Here is a 13,932-nt window from a genome sequence, read left to right on the forward strand (position 1 = left end):
TGTACAGAAAAGCTAGATGAGGTAGGGACATGTGGGGTAGGGAGAGACTTAGTTACCAAGCACCTAATATATCCCAGGGTTATATCAAGCACTTAACAAACTAGCTTATTTAGTGCTCACAGTGGCCCTCTAAGGTAAATCTATTATTTTCTTAAAGATTTTGTTTGTCAGAGAGAGAGAGAGAGAGTGCACACAAGCAGGGGGATCATCAGGCAGAGGGAGAAGCAGGCTCCCCACTGAGCAAGGAGCTCGATGCGGGACTTGATCCCAGGATCCTGGGATCATGACCTGAGCCGAAGGCACACACTTAGACTGAGCCACCCAGGTGTCCCACTCCAAGGTAAAAATCCTATTTTTAGATAATGACTCTGAAGTTCAGAAACAAAGAGTACCTAACCCAAGTGCACACAATCAGCAAGTGCAGAGCTGCAGGGCCAGAGCTATCAGGTTCATGTTCTTTTCAGTTTCCCAAAGGCTTCTTAAAAAATAAAACTGTTAAAATCACAAAATAAGTCTATGGTAAGCACTTTGTGGCATTTGTTCTGAAGAAATCCAGAAGGAATAAACTGTTAATTACCCATTGCTATGTAATGAATTACTCTAAAATTTACTGGCATTATCTCAGTGTTTGTGGGTCAGAAATTGATTATCAAAAATTACTTGCCAGGGTGGGGGGCGCCTGATGGTTCAGTCAGTTAAGTGTCTGCCTTCAGCTCAGGTCATGATCCCAGGGTCCTGAGATGGAGCCCTTCCTCGGGCTCTCTGCTCAGTGGGGAGCCTTCCCCTCCCCCCCCCCACTTGTGCTGTCTCTGGCTATCTCTCTCTCTCTCAAATAAATAAATAAAATCTTAAAAAAACCCACAAAAGCAAACAAGCAAGTGCATGTAAGTTTATATTTGTTTTCTGGAGTCTGAATTTACTAAGCTAATGGCTTAATTTAGTATTTGAGGTTCTTAACAATAATTAGTTGAAATTGTCCAAATTTTCTTTTGAAAACTACACTTTTTCTAATATATATAAATAATTATATTTGGAAACTTGACATTCTTCTTCTTCTTCTTTTTTTTAAAAGATTTTATTTATTTATTTGACAGAGAGAGACACAGCGAGAGAGGGAACACAAGCAGGGGCAGAAGGAGAGGGAGAAGCAGGCTTCCTGAGGAGCAGGGATCCTGATGTAGGGCTCGATCCCAGGACCCCGGGATCATGACCTGAGCCGAAGGCAGACGCTTAACGACTAAGCCACCCAGGCGCCCCGACATTCTTTTTTTAAAAGATTTACTTATTTATATTAGATTATGAGCAGGGTGGGGGAGGTGGGGGAGAAGCAGAGGGAAATGGAGAGAGAGACTCCTCAAGCAGACCCCCGGCTGGGCTCGATTCCAGGACTTTGGGATCATGACCTGAGCCGAAGGCAGCTGCTTAACCAACTGAGCCACCCAGGTACCTTAAAAAAATCTTTTTTTTTTTTTTTTGTCATTTTATGAATCTGTGATGCTAATTGTGGATATTATGATCTTCCTTCTGGTGAAGTGGGCAAAGACATTTCTCAGATAACCAGGACTAAGCTAATCCATTAATAATGGAATATGGTTCATTTACCAGTTACTTCTATTTTGTTAAGCTTGGATAGCTGAAATAATCAAATTATCATTGTTTGCTGCTTTATGTCCTGACAACCCAAGCAAAATATATCAGTGCTTTAAAGGTGTGTATTTCTCCAAAACAAAAGTCTTTTTATCACTGAGTTTTTACTGTGTAAGATTAATTTTAAATATATATCAAGATTATATAGGAGTTCTGTTTCTGGTTTGGTAATAGATTCCCAGAGGATTAACTCTCTTGAAGATAAAAATAAACTCTGAATAAAAATTAAAAAAAAACCCCACAACTATCTGAAAGCTGTGGAACAAAGACAAGCAGATTTTGGAGGGGAGCTAAAACTTGGAAAAAGGTACCAACATGGGGTGTTACAGCCTGGTGTGGTCCAGGGTGGCTGAAGCTTTGCTAGAAAACCTGCCACATTTCTGCCATTAAGAATGCATTGCCCAGGGATGCCTGGGTGGCTCAGTCAGTTGAGCGTCTGCCTTTGGCTCAGGTCATGATCCCAGGGTCCCAGGATTGAGTCCCGCATCAGGCTCCTTGCTTAGCAGGGAGCCTGCTTCTTCCTCTGCCTGCCGCTCCCCCTGCTTGTGCGAGCTCTCTGTTTCTCTCTCTGACAAATAAAATCTTTTTTTAACGATTTTATTTACTTATTTGACAGAGTACAAGCAGGTGGAATAGCAGGCAGAGGGAAAGGGAGAATCATGACCTGAGGCAAACGCAGTCGCTTAACCAACTGAGCCACCCAGGCATCCCTAAAATCTTTAAAAAAAAAGGCATTGCCCAGGACAGTCTCTGCTCTCACAATAGAGAGGGAATCCTGCAAAGAAGAGAGAGTTCTGGTGTTGATTCTGCCCAAGTCTCTGGCTGTTCCTTGAACCATGAATGCATAAAGCAGGCTGTAGACAGTTCAGCTGAGGAAAGAAAAAACAAAGGAGAGAGAATTGAAGTAAGGTCTGAACTGCTTGTCTATTTCAAGTGAGAGAGAGTTTGCAGTTTGGGTCTAACCAATTTCATTGCTTGCTAAAATAAAAACATGAACATCTTTGGAGGATACATTAGTTTCTTGTTCCCACTGTAAGAAGTTACCACAGACTTAGTGGCTTAAAACAACACAGATTTATTCTCTTATGGCTCTGGGCCAGAAGTCTGAAATGGGCTACACTGGGCTAAAATCAAAATGTTGGCAGGATTGCAATCTTTCTGGAAGCTCTCTGGGAGAATCTGTTTCCTTGCTTTTTCCACTTCCATATAATGCCTTGACTCATGGTCCCCTTCTTCCATTTTCAAAGACAGAAACACCAGGTTGAATCCTTATATTGATCACTCTCATCTGACTTATCTTCTGCCTCCCTCTTTCACTTAAAAAATTTTTTTTTAATTTTTTAATTTTTAAAAAAGATTTTATTTATTTGAAAGAGAGAGAGAGCAAGTGTGCGTGTGAGAGTGAACATGAGCAGGGGGCAGGGGCAGAGGGAGAGGGAGAAGCAGACTCCCCACTGAGCAGGGCCCTTTGATCAGGAAGTGGGCCAAAGGCAGACACTTAACCAACTGAGCCACCCAGGTGCCCTCTTTCACTTTTTTAAAAAGTAACCTCTACTCTCAACTTGGGGCTTGAACTCATGACCCCAAGATCAAGAGTCACATGCTTTACCAACTGAACCAGCCAGATACCCCCTCCCTCTTTCACTTTTAAGGACCCCTGTGATACATTGGGCCCACTTCGATAATCTAGTATTATTTTAAGATCATCCAGTTAGCAAACTTAATTCCATCCGCAGCCTTAATTCTCCTTTGCCTTTTGACATAACACGTTCCCAGGTTCCGGGGATTCAGATGTGGACATCTTTGAGGGGCCATTATTCTGCCTACCACAGGGATATAACCGAATCTAGAGTCTCCATAACATAACATTTACAATGCACAGGATACAATCAAAATTATTCAACACATAAACATGGAAAATGTGACCCATTCTGGAGGGATAAGACAATCAACAGAGGCTAACCCTAAGATGACTCGGATGTTGAAATGATCAGAGGCAGACTTTAATGCAGCTGTTATAACTGTGCTCAATGAGATAAGATATACTTGTAATGAATGAAAAGGTGGGAAATCTCAGCAGAGAAATACAAAATATAAAAAGAACCAAATGGAAATGCTAGAATTGAAAAACACAGTGTCTGAAATAAATTTTGTGAGATGAGATTAACAGCAGAATAGAGATGATAGGAGTCTTTATATTTGAAGGTTGATCAGTAGAAATGATCAAATCGGAAAGAGATGGGAAAAGGTTGGAGAAAAAAGTGAACTGAGCCTCAGGGACCTGTGGACCTGTGGACCTTTTCATAATATATGAAAAGATATATTACTGAAGTCTCAGCAGGAGAGGAGAGAGAGATGGAGCTGAAGAACATTTGAAGAAATTTCCCACATTTGTTTAAGATTCAAGAAGTTCAGCAAACCCTGAACAGCATAAATACAAAGAAAACTGCATTGGCTTATCATGGTCGATATGATGAAAGCCACTGATAAGAAAATCTTAGAAGCGTTCAGAATAAAGTAACCCATCACATACAGGGGAACAATTTGAATGGCCATGGGCTTATCAAAAACGATGGGAGTCCAGAGGACAAACAAGATTTTTAAAGTGCCAGATGAAGAAAATGGGCCACTCTGGAATTCTGTACTTCAGAATTAAGTGCTGATACATGCTACCCAACATGGACGAAATATTATACTAAGTGAAAGAAGCCAGTCACAAAACACAACGTATTGCATAATTTCATTTCTATGAAGTGATCAGAACTGGCAAATCTATAGAGACAGAAAGTGGTTAGTGGCTATCTAAGGCTGGGGGGATGAGAGGAACGGAGATGTCTCCTGAAAGGTATGGGGTTTCCCCTGGTGGGATGAAAATGTTCTGAAATTGATTGTGATGATGCTTGCTTCACTCTCAAGAACTTTAAACTCCATTGAGTTTACTGAGAGCTCTAAAATCCACTGAATTGTATACTTTATTTTTTTAAGATTTCATTCATTCATTTGAGAGAGAGAGCACTAGCGGAGGGAGGGGAGAGGCAGAGGGAGAGAGAGAGGAACAAGCAGACTCCCGGCTGAGCAGGGAACCCGATGTGGGGCTCGATCCCCGGACCTCGAGATCATGACCTGAGCTGAAGTCAGATGCTCAAACGACTGAGCCACCCAGGTGCCCTTGAACTGTGTACTTTAAATGAGTGAATCGTCTGGTATGTAAATATATCTCAAAGCTGTTAAAAAAAATGAAGGCCAAATAAATACATTTTCAGATACAAGAAAACTGAAAGTTCATTGTTGGTAGACCTACGTTATAATGAAAGCCAAGGGAAGTTCTTCAAGCTGAGGGGAAATGATACCAGAGGGAAATTCAGATCTTCAGGAAAGAATGGAGAGTATCTGAAATAGTAAATTGCTGTGTGAATACGAAAGGTTTTTTTCCCCTCTTATTTCTTTAAAATACTTTTGACTGTTGAAAGCAAATATTAGAAACTTGTGGGATTTATAATGTATTTAGATGCAATGTGTATATTACAACTATAGGGTGAAGGATGATGGTTCTTCTATCCGAGAAGATAGAATATTAACTCTAAGTAGGCTCTGAAAGGTTAAGGATATATATTCTAAGCCTTAGGGCAAGCATTAAAAATAATACAAAAAAGCATAGCCAAAAATACAATAAATAAGTTAAAGTGGGGTCTAAAAAATAATTAAATTATCCAAAAGAAGGCAGAAAAGGAGGAACAGATGAAGGTAATAATTTTGAAAGCCAGAGGGAAAAACTGAGATGTATAAAACAAGCACTTTTAAGGGACAACACATAAATTGAGTTTCTGAAAAACCTTTTGCACGGGGATTGGCACCGTCCAGAGCATAGTAAGGCAGATTATCTCAGCTGTGTTCCTAGTCAGCTCTGCAGAAAGAGGGTCAACAGAAGCACAATGCAGGGGCAAATAAAGTGGACAGAATATAGAAGAGTCTTCTTGACTGTGAAGACTTTGATATCTGCAGAAGTGTTGTAACACAAGAAAGTTTTGAATCTCCACCTCTGGGGAAGAAGCAGGTATCCCCTCAGTGGTGTGCCCGGGAGATTGGGGAGGATATGGCCAGGTCACTCCCCGGGTTTTGTCTGTAGCAACTACCTCGGGCAGGAAGACACCTGCCGCTGTCAGGTTCAGTTGTCAGCTACTCCCTGGTAGCATCCCACAAGGTTCTCTCCCCAGCCCTCCTCTCTTTTTTGCACCCAACGCTTCCAGTGCAGATGCCTCCAGGAGCCAGGAAGATGAAGTGAATGATGTAAGGCAGTCTGGCAGGCACTGTGGCAAACTGCACGCAGAGCATGTGCTCCCCGTGGCAGAGACATTTACTGCTTACCCGATGGCAGTGAGCGCCCTGTTTCTCAGCCCCCTGCTGGAGGGTATGTGACTAGATGAGGCAGAGGGACTGTCAGTGGAAGTAATCTATCTCACATCAGGTGGGAGGCACGGAGAAGCTACTGAGTAGTCTGATCTGAAGAGCCCCTGCTCCCTGCCAATCATGAAGAACACAAGGTGGGATAGAGCCAGGAGGTGTGAGCAGCCTGGACCCTGAGTCGTCGCTAGGAGGGAAACCGCCCTGGAGAGGGGCCCAGTTCACCCTGGACTTTGCTTGAACAAGAAACAAATCTTCATTCTGTTAAGGCCCTTCTATTTCGGTATTGCAGCCCAGCCTACCCTATACACTGCCTTTAAAGGCAGCAGCTACGACTCAGCCCAGATTCTTACTATCAGGTAAAATGTGGGCATCAGCTAGATCTTCCAGTTTTTACAAGATAAGCCAGAAATAAGCTTTTTTGTGTGTGTGTGTGTGTGAAAATTCCAACATTTGAAAGTGGACTTGGGGATGCCTGGGGGGCTCAGTCAGTTAAGTGTCTGCCTTTGGCTCAGGTCATAATCTCAGGGTCCTGGGATTGAGCTCCATGTCGGACTCCTTGCGCAGCAGGGAGTCTGCTTCTCCTTCTCCCTTTGCTCCCCGCTCATGCTCTCTCTCTCTCTCTCTATCTCCAATAAATAAATAAAATCTTAAAAAATAAAAGTGGACCTAATTTGAACAATTAAAACACTGTGTAGCCCAAATAAAACATATCTGGGGGACAATTTAGCCCCCGGGGGCACTAGTTGCAACTTGTGGTGAACATTTTCTTTCTTTTCTTTTCTTTTTTTTTTTTTAAGATTTTATTTATTTGAAAGAGAGAGAGAGGGAGAGAATGGGAGAGTGAGCGAGCAGTGGAGGGAGAAGCATAGGGAGAAGCAGACTCCCCACTGAGCAGGGAGCCTGATGCAGGACTCGATCCCAGGACCCCGAGATTATGACCTGAGCCGAAGGCAGATGCTTCACCGACTGAGCCACCCAGGCGCCCCTGTGGTGAACATTTTCTTCCTAGTGACTCATCAATTCCCAAAGCTTCTGTTGTCACTCCTGTTCAGATGGGGCAAAGACCATATCTTTGTATCACAGCTCTTGATGAACTCAATAGATGCCTCCAAGTCTGGGTTTCTCACCTTGGCCTAAATTCTGGGGGGCAGCTCTAGGTGTTCTGTAAGCAATCTGTCCTATCAGGCCCCCTATAGCTAACACCCCATAGATTCAACCTTGTAAAAGGCCTAATGGTTCTCTCTCGTGGTCTTGACCCTATCTCCTTTTCCTGACATTTTTCGTCTTCAACCTAATCATTTCTTTATTATTTCTGACCTAATGATTTACTTTCCATTTGTGGCCTCACATTGTGCTCCTCGTACCTGACACTTGTGCTTCTCCATTAAACTTTTTTTTCCTCTCAGTTGCTTTTTTTTTTTTTACTCTTTGGAAATTTGAATTCTGCCTTCCTCTGCCCTGTGTGTTTGCTCTGGACTAGTCCTGGATTTTCAATGATCTCTTAGACATCTTAAATTCAAACTGTCCCAGGTTGAACACACTCATTTTTCTATCCCAACTTCCCTATCTCTGTTAATGGGACTACTGTCTTCCAAGTCACAGTCTCAAATCCTTGGTATCATATTAACCTTCCCATCCCAAACCAACCCAAATATTCATTGAGTATTCATACTGTGTGCCTTGTTCTGGGCAATGGGGACACAATGGTGAACTTAAAAAAAAAAAAATCTGTGTCTTTACAGAGCTTACATCCTATTGGAAATGGACAGACAATAAACAAATATATATTAGGTCAGATAGTGATAAGTACCATGGAGAAAAATAAAGCAAGATCAAAGGGCTAGGGGGGCCCATGGTGGGGAAGGGTGCTATTTTATGTTTGGTAGCCCTGGGGATTTGAGTAGAGATGAAGGAAATGAGGAAGGAAGATGACAGGAGTCTGGGAAAAGTGTTGCAGAGCCAGAGAGCCTGAGGTGGAGGTGTGCCTGGTGTGTTTGGGGTCCAACAAAGAGACCACTGTGGCTGGAACTGAGTGGGTAAGGGTGGTGGGGGTTGTTGACCACCTACCCCATCCTTCCCTCCCCATCCATCCTTACTGCCTCTGCTCTCACATGGTGCCTGAAGCAATCTTCCTAAAACTGAGCTCTGTGATGGCTAATTTTATTGTGTCCCCTTGACTGGGCTACGGGATGCCCAGAGAGCTGGTAAAACATTATTTCTGGGTGCTTCTGTGAGGGTATCTCTGGAAGAGATTAGCATTTGGATTGGTAGAGTGGGTAGAGATCACCTTCACTGATGCTGGTGGACATCATTCAATCTACTGAGGGCTTAGATAGAGCAAAAATGCAGCTGGATGGACAAATTTGCTCTCTCTGCTGGTGCTAAGTCATTCATCTACTCCTGAATTCAGACGTCTGTGCTTCTAGTTCTCAGCTTTTGGACTCAACTGAATTACACCACCAGCTTTCCTGGTTCCCTAGCTTACACATGGCAAATCGTGGGACTTCTCAGCGTCCGTAATCATGTGGGACAGTTCCTAAATAAATCTCCTCTCTCTCTCCCTCTCCTCCGTCCCCTCTCCTATTGGTTCTGTTTTCTCTGGAGAAATATAATACACATCCTATCTCTTTCCAAGGCACTAGTCCCTAGCTTTGAAAGCACTTAGTAATCTGCCTTCAGCTTGCTTCTCTAACCTTATCTATCACTCCCAACTTCTGCCTTGCCCTGAGATTTCCCAGTGTTACTCACTGTTCCCTTCACTTAGAATAGCCTGTACCTTCTCAGTCTTGCCAGATCATTTGCAGGAGAAGCCTACCTACTCCAACTGGTGTCCCAAGACATCATCTTGGCCTGGTCTCCTATTTAATTGTGTATTTAGTTTATTTCATCTTCCTAATTTTAAACTCCAGGAGCTATTTTATACATGTTTGTGTTTCTTCTCTTCCAAGACCATGTACCCTGTAATCTTCTTTTTGATGAGAATTTCTGCTTGAGGGGTATAGGTGGTCATCCCCCCACCCCCCAAATACAACCTGCACTATGAAAGATGGTATAGTTCCCACGCCCTGGGTTGGTGATTGTTAGTCAAAGGAGAGACGCATGAGGACTTTGGCTAAAGATTTGCCATGTAGTGTTTTAAACCTGAACCCACCTCTGGAGCCAGGCAGGAGGGCAGTCTGGGGTTGTTTGCTAGGACAGCCTTGTTTGACAGCGCAGGCTCAAGTTCTTGTTCTTTCCTTCTCACTTACCAGGTCAAACTTTAAAAAATTTATTTATTTATGTATGTATGTATGTATTTATTTATTTATTTGAGAGACAGAGTGTGTGCATGGGGGTGGGGCAGGAAGAGGTGGAGGGAGAAGGAGAGTGTCTTATGCAGATTCCATGATGAACTTGGAACCTGAAGTAGGGCTCGATCTCATGACCCTGAGATCACGACCTGAACTGACATCAAGAGTCAGACACTTAACCAACTGTGCCACCCAAACACCCCCAGGTCAAACTTTTTAATGCTGAAGTGTGTTTGAGAAACAACTAAAGGCCAGACCCCTGCCCCTCAGGAGTTTACAAATCTATGGTTAGTTGTGTGCTCTTGGTAGGTACTGATAAATAATTCGCCTGATTAATGTTTTTATTGTAGGTCTGTGGATAAATGAGAAAGGAATCGTGAAGTACTCTCTAATAGACAAATCAAAGGTAATGGTAAGGGGCAACTGGGTGCTCAGTCGGGTAAGCATCTGACTCTTGATTTCTACTCAGGTCATGATGTCAGGCTGGTGAGATTGAGCCCCACATCAGGGGCTTTGCTCTGGGTGTGGAGCCTGCTTAAGATTCTCTCTCTCCCTCTCCCTCTGCCCCTCCTCCCCTCTTAAAAAAAAAAAAAGGTAAAGATAAATGCAATAGGGGAAGGACCTGGGATGAACTCATCAAGAGCCTGGTCAAGTTATACTCTTCCCACCTTGACCTTGCCTTGCCTGGTTTGGTCTCCTCCCCCTTCTCTTTCCTTCTGCAAATCTTGCCCATCCTTCGAGGACCAGCTAAGAAACCACTCCTCCTCTGGGAAGCCTTTCTGGATTACTCCAGACTCCAATAACCTGTTTTAAATACCAGAATTAATAACCTGTAATGTACAGTGCAGAGCTTAATGATGTATTGGAACTCTTTGCTTCTGTGTTGTGTGATTTCCCAACTAAAGTCTAAGTCTTGTAGGGGTGCCTGGGTGGCTCAGTTGATTAAATGTCTGCCTTTGGCTCAGGTCATGATCCCAGGGTCCTGGGATCGAGCCCTGAATTGAGCCCCATCGGGTTCCCTGCTCAGAGGGGAGTCTGCTTCTCCCTCTCCCTCTGCCTCTTCCCGTACCCCCCCCTTGCTCGTGTTCTCGCTCTCAAATAAATAAATTTTAAAAAATCTTTAAACTCTAAGTCCTTTGAATAATAAAAAAATAACAACAATAAAGCAGCTGGTATTTATTAAGCATTTATTATGAGGTTTGTACTGTGATAATAATACATCTATATATTTTCATCTAATTTCATGCCCTCAAAATCTAATTTCATGCCCTCAACAATCCTGTGGGGAGGTATGGTTATTATCGCCATTTTATAGATGAGGAAATTGTTGTAGGATAATTTTCTTTTTCTTTTTTTTTTTTAAAGACTTTATTTTTTTATTTGACAGAGAGACACACAGAGAGAGAGGGAACATAAGCCGGGGGAGTGGGAGAGGGAGAAGCAGGCTTCCCGCTGAGCAGGGAGCCCAATGTGGGTCTCGATCCCAGGACTCTGGGATCATGACCTGAGCCAAAGGCAGATGCTTAATGACTGAGCCACCCAGGCGCCCCGTGGGATAATTTTCAAAAAGGTAAAACAATGATTTTTGCACAAACATAAAGTGAGCACCCATTGAAGATTTTATTTAACTCATTAATTAAAGAGGAAACGTGCAATTTGTTAAAACTGATTGCAAGGAGGATCTAAAGAGCAAACATTTATAGACAGTCAGGAATGCCAAAATAATTTTGCTAATAGGTACAAAACTGGTTAATATCCTATAGGTATTAAAATGTCATATTTGGAATCATCTTCTCTACTGGACAGAAGCCATTTTTATCTCATTAGACAAAGTTAATTTGCATTTCTATGGACAAAAATAATTTGCATTACTATCGGTTTTTCCAGTTTGCAGAGCTATAAATTAGTCTACTCAGAAATGATCAAAGGTTATGCTGAACACACAGATTATCTTCTTGGTATATCTGAAAATAAGATGTTGAAGGTCTATGAAAAATCTTGAAAATAAACTATTTCTTAAAAAAATTTAAAATATTTTGATTTATTTATTTGAGAAAGAGAGAGAGTGAGCAGGGTGGGGGTAGGAGCAGAAAGAGAGGGACAAGTAGACTGTACGCTGAGCATGGAGATTGACAGGGGGCTTGATCCCACAACCCTGAGATCATGACCTGAGCCGAAATCAAGAGTCCCACACTTAACCAACTGAGCCATCCAGGTGCCTCTAAAATAAACGATTTTTATAAACTTAAAAATAAAGGCACAGAATCAAACAACGCTGGAGGGTTCCTCGACAAAGCCCAGCATTCCACTGAAAAGTACTCTGTAAACTTTTGCTCATTTCAAAGTCTTTCAGGGCTTTTCCTGCATAGCCTAGGTCTGAGAGTTCTTTTATACTTCAGCATCTAGTGCGTATCAGGTGTTCAGTAAGTGCAGACTGGTAACTGATGAGGATTATTGAGTGATGGAGTATAAAGCTTGTGATTGGAAAGCATGACCAAAACATTAGCTCCTTTATCAAGAGGTAGCATCTAGGGGCACCTGGGTGGCTCAGTAGGTTGAGCATCTGCCTTTGGCTCATGTCATGATCCCAGGGTCCTGGGATTGAGTCCCGAGTCAAGCTCCCTGCTCAGCGGGGAGTCTGCTTCTCCCTCTCCCTCTGTTCCCCCCAACTCATGCTCTTTCTCACTCTCAAATAAATAAATAAAATCTTAAAAAAAAAAAAAGAGGTAGAGTCTACTTTCCTACTCCTTGAGTCTGGAATTGCCTTGTGACTTGCTTTGGCCAACAAGTATGTCAGAAATGACAGTGTATGGGAGCACCTGGTTGGTGCAGTCGGTTAAGCATCCAGCTCTTGGTTTTGGCTCAGTCATGACCTCAGGGTCATGAGGTTGAGCCCTATATCTGGCTCCATGCTCAGCAGGGAGTTTGCTTGAGACTCTCTCTCTCTCCCTCTTCCTCTGCCCCTCCCCCTGCTTGTTCTTTTTATTTTTATCTCTCTCTCTCCCTCAAATAAAATCTTAAAAAAAAAAAAAAAGAAAAAGAAATGACAGTGTATGACTTCTGGAGTCCAGACTTCCAGAGACCTCACAGCTGCCACTTTCACTCTCTTGGGACTTGCTGTTATTATGTAAGGAACCCAGGGTATTCCAACTGGAGAGCCGTATGGAGGAGAACCAAGGCACCTGGCTGACAGCTCCAGCTAACCACCTCTGATGTGCATGAGGCCATCTTGGACCATCCTGGCCCAGATGACTGCAGACACAATGAGCATCTCCAGGTGAGACCAGCAGAACTGTGCAGCTGAGCCCAGTTAAATGGCAAAGTTGTGAGCTAATAAATGGGTATGGTTTCAAGCCTCATAAGTCTTGGGTGTTTTGTTATGCAGCAATGGCTAACCTGCGCAGGGCTGTCTGTGTAGTCATAGAATGTCAGCCAGGGGCAGGGGACAAAGGTTTCTTCTTTGGGGATATGGGTTGCTCACCATGGTTGAATTTCATGGCTCAGCTGTCCAGTCCCCCAGCGGTTGGGACCCTGGTGCCGCTCCTGGAAGGAAGTGTCACTATCTGGGTATATGGTTTGGCTCCAAACCTTCTAGGTGCCCATGCAGCCCCTTTGACAGGCTCATTCTCTGCACTGGGCTCAGGCTCGAAGAGTCAACCCTCTGCAAAAGAAGAGAGGCAGCAAACAAGCAGCCCTCTTCTAGGAACTTAACATCTGAACAAGGACAGGTATGTCCAAATTAAAGTACGAAGTTACCCCATCATCGACATCCGCCCCTCCTTTCCTTGAATCTGTATGCCATTTTAGCTTCCCAAACCTCTTTCTACTTAGCTTGTTTCAGTCCCAACATAGCCCAGTGAATAAGAGGGACAGGTGAGGAAATCAAGAGACTTTCCCAGCACTACGAAGCAGCTTAATTGTGGGACGAATCCAGGCCTCCTGCTGGAGTGCCCAGTGGCCCAGTGCTGGGGACTTCCCTGAGCAGCTTCCATGGGCAGCCCTCTCTCTTTGGGGGTCTTCAATCCAGGATGCACCCTCAGGACATAGAGGAGAACACAGGATGATACCCGGGTAGCAGTGTGGTGTCAGGGAAAAGCTCTAGCAATCAGTTCTCTTAGCTCCGTCAGCTGTGGGATCTCAGGCAGTCACGCAACCTCTCTGAGTCTCAGTTTCCTGATTTGTAATATGGGGTTAAAATTATATCTACTATACATAAAAAACTATAAGTCACCTTTGCATCTGGGGTGAGGTATGGGGTGGGGCATCTGAGATAGGAGGAAGACTTAATTTTTCATTGCCTATCTTTTGTACTCTTCAACCTTGTAATTGTGATGATTAATTTTAGGTGAACTTGACTGGGCTAAGAGATGCCCACATCCATGGTGAAACATTATTTCTGGGTGTGTTGGCGAGGGTGTTTTTGGAAGAGATTGGCATTTGATTCAGTGTACGGAATAAAGAAGATTCCCCTCACCGGGACAGGTGGGCTTCATCCAATCTCTTGAGGGCCTGAGTGGAACAAAAATGTGGAGGAAGAGTAAATTTGCTCTGTTTGAACTGAGGCATCCATCTTATCCTGCCCTTGGACACT

At 43.4% G+C, this 13,932-nt stretch overlaps 1 long non-coding RNA gene across 3 annotated transcripts in view; it reads left to right on the forward strand.

The window, feature by feature from the left end:
* The window catches only part of LOC135364425 (uncharacterized), a 32,436-nt gene that overhangs the window by 2,744 nt on the left and 15,760 nt on the right, over window positions 1-13,932 (forward strand). The window contains exons 2-4 of one of the 3 annotated variants that reach the window (XR_010411513.1): window positions 9,692-9,747; window positions 12,474-12,618; window positions 13,687-13,823. The exons of 1 other annotated variant lie outside the window; for it this stretch is intronic. This is a non-coding gene — a long non-coding RNA (uncharacterized LOC135364425). The remainder of the gene's footprint in view (window positions 1-9,691; window positions 9,748-12,473; window positions 12,619-13,686; window positions 13,824-13,932) is intronic. One more of the 3 variants, XR_010411515.1, reaches the window with a different exon arrangement.

The sequence above is a fragment of the Mirounga angustirostris genome, unplaced genomic scaffold (genome assembly GCF_029215605.1).
Source record: "Mirounga angustirostris isolate CCGP_5_RB_7025 unplaced genomic scaffold, mMirAng1.0.hap1 SCAF_5, whole genome shotgun sequence".
Taxonomy (NCBI): Eukaryota; Metazoa; Chordata; class Mammalia; order Carnivora; family Phocidae; genus Mirounga; species Mirounga angustirostris.